This window comes from Choloepus didactylus, chromosome 14 (assembly GCF_015220235.1).
Source record: "Choloepus didactylus isolate mChoDid1 chromosome 14, mChoDid1.pri, whole genome shotgun sequence".
NCBI lineage: Eukaryota > Metazoa > Chordata > Mammalia > Pilosa > Megalonychidae > Choloepus > Choloepus didactylus.
The window spans coordinates 30169511-30172108 of record NC_051320.1 but is presented as its reverse complement, the minus strand read 5'-3'; the positions used below and the strand labels follow the sequence as shown (position 1 = coordinate 30172108).

Below are 2598 nucleotides of genomic sequence, written 5' to 3'. Positions count from 1 at the left end.
GAGAACAGATTTATGCTGTGGTGTCTCAGCAGCAGTAGCTGTATCCAGGGGTGGTGGCTATGTGCAGTGTCAGTGGTTCTTGAACATTTTCCAAGCCTTTCACCGTAGGGTCCTGTGGAGTGTGTGAGCCTACTGACCCATGCACTCCATATGTAAAATCTTTCTTTCTTAGAAATTTATTTCCTAGATCTTTAGAGATGGTTGTCTTAGATGTCCTCTATCATTTAATAACAGACATGTGGACTAAAAGATGTAAGTGCTGTATGAAAATCAACCAATTGGAGGTTTCAAGATGGAGGGGGCTGAGTGGCTGACCAAAGCAGGGGCTGAGGTGAAGACCCCTGTGAAGTAAAACAGACCAGGAATCACCCACACCCCACTTCATGCAGTCCTGGGAACTCTTCAGAAGTGTTGTTTTTTTTTTTTAATGAACAAATAAACAACACAGATTTAAAACATGAGATGGAGAGCTACATCATCCACCAAGAGTAGAAATTTTATGAACCCCACAGACCAGGCCCAAAAGAAAGCCTAGAAGAGAGAATTAAAAAATAACAAAAACAGCACATGATGGTACGAGCAGCAGTTTTGAAGATAAAGGATCCCAGGACATGGATCCAGGACATGGAGAAATTGTATGGAATAGAGTTTAACCCCATGCAACAGCCACAGTTAAACGAGAAGGTTCTGAAAGACAAATGTAAAAAGCTGTGCGAAACCTTTGAATGTATTCTACGACTCGGTGAAAAAGAGAATATAGATATTTACAAAGAATTCAGAAAGCTGGAAGTAGAATCTCAACAGAAGAAGGCTCAACTTAGTCAATATTTTGATAGTGTCAAGAATGCTCAGCAGTGGAAGTTGAGAGCATTCCTTTGCCAGATATGCCTCATGCTCCTTCCAACATCTTCATCTGGGTCATTCCACTTCCTGGTGCCCAGCCACCTTCCATCTTAAGAGGACTTCAGCCTAGGGACCTCCAACTCTGGCAGTTCCTATACTTCCTCTTCTTGGACATGGTGTTCCACGTTTGCCCCCAGCAGAAAACCTCTTGGTCCTCCCCCTGGTCCACCTCCTCCATAAGTCCTGCAGATGCGTGGCCATCAAGTGGGCTTTGCCCTAGATCTTCCTCCCCGTAGATGAGAGGAAGATATGTTACACAGTCCCAAACCTGCTCAGCGAGATCATGATGATGATGTTTCCAGAACCAGTGAGGATGATGGCTATCCTGAGGACATGGATCAGGATAAGCAGGATGACAGCACAGATGAGAGTGACACTGACAGATCGGATGGAGAAAGTGAGGGAGATGAATTTGTGCACAGTGATGATAGCGAGAGAGATGACAATGGAGAAAAAAGTCAGGTCTGAGTGTACAATTTGCAGATATGCCTGAAAAATCAAGGGAATTAAAAAAGAACATGAAGGAACTGACCCCTCTTCAAGCCATGATTCTTCAAATGACAGGTCAGGAAATCCCAGAGGAGGGACAAGAAGTAGGGGTGTTCTCAGAGGGTGATGAAGTTGATTCTGATGATTCTGAAGCAGAAAAGCAATCACAAAAACAGCATAAAGAAGAGTCTCTTTCTGATGGTACTTCTACAGCTTCTTCATGGCCAGAGGCTTCTCCATAGTCTGTTCCTCCTTCTCAGATACAAACACCTCCCATGCCAGGACCATGTCCTCTTGGGCCACCACCTGCAGCATCTTTATGGCCACCTGGACAGCCTGCAGGCCTTCCTCCTGGGCCACCCCCAGGAGCTCCTCCATTCCTGAAACCCCCTGGAATGCCAGGACTCCGAGGGCCTTTACCCCAACTTTTACCTCCAGGATCACCACCAGGTCGACCCCCTGGCCCTCCCCCAGGTCTACCTCCAAGTCTTCCTCCTGGTGCTCCTCCTGGGGCACCTCCACGAAGGCTACTTCCCCCCACACCTTCAGGTGTCCCTCCACCTCGTCCTGGCATCATGCACCCACCTTTGGTGCCTCCACTTGGACCTGCCCCACTGGGCTTTTCCCACCAGCTCCCTTGCCAAACCCAGGGGTTTTAAGTGCCCCACCCAATTTGATTCAGTAACTCAAGGCAGATGATATGAGTACAGCCACCATTGAGAAGAAAGGCACAGCAACCATCAGCGCCAAGCCACAGATCGCTCATCCCAAGGCGGGAGATTACTTGATTTGTGCCCACTGCACTGAGGGTAATCGGGAGAATGAAGGGGCTACTGCTACTCCCCAAAGAAGATCAGAGAATAATTCTGCTGTGCCTCTGGCCAAAGCAGCCCCCAAATCTGTCCTTCTGTTCCTGTCCCAGTACAAACTGGGATGTAGATGAAGCTTTCATGAAAGAGATGGAAGAGCTACTTTGACAGCTTTTGATGCCATAACAGGTTTCTGTTCACATCAGTGGTTCATGGAGAAAGAGTCTCTTATTAAGATTAGGTGAAAGAGCTACGTCCACTGTCAGGGTATTTTCTAATTTCAGTGCAAATAATATCCTAAAGTTTAGCCTTGGTCAGAATTTACTGCATATAAGAGGGGGTATATGATTCAGAACAGATTGATTATTGAAGCAGTACTGCTAACATCCCTTCCCTT

General features: G+C 46.7%; 1 pseudogene; it reads left to right on the top strand.

The window, feature by feature from the left end:
* Nucleotides 1–457: 457 nt before the first annotated feature.
* LOC119509489 lies at nt 458–2369 on the top strand (annotated as a pseudogene).
* The last annotated feature ends 229 nt before the right edge of the window (nt 2370–2598 follow it).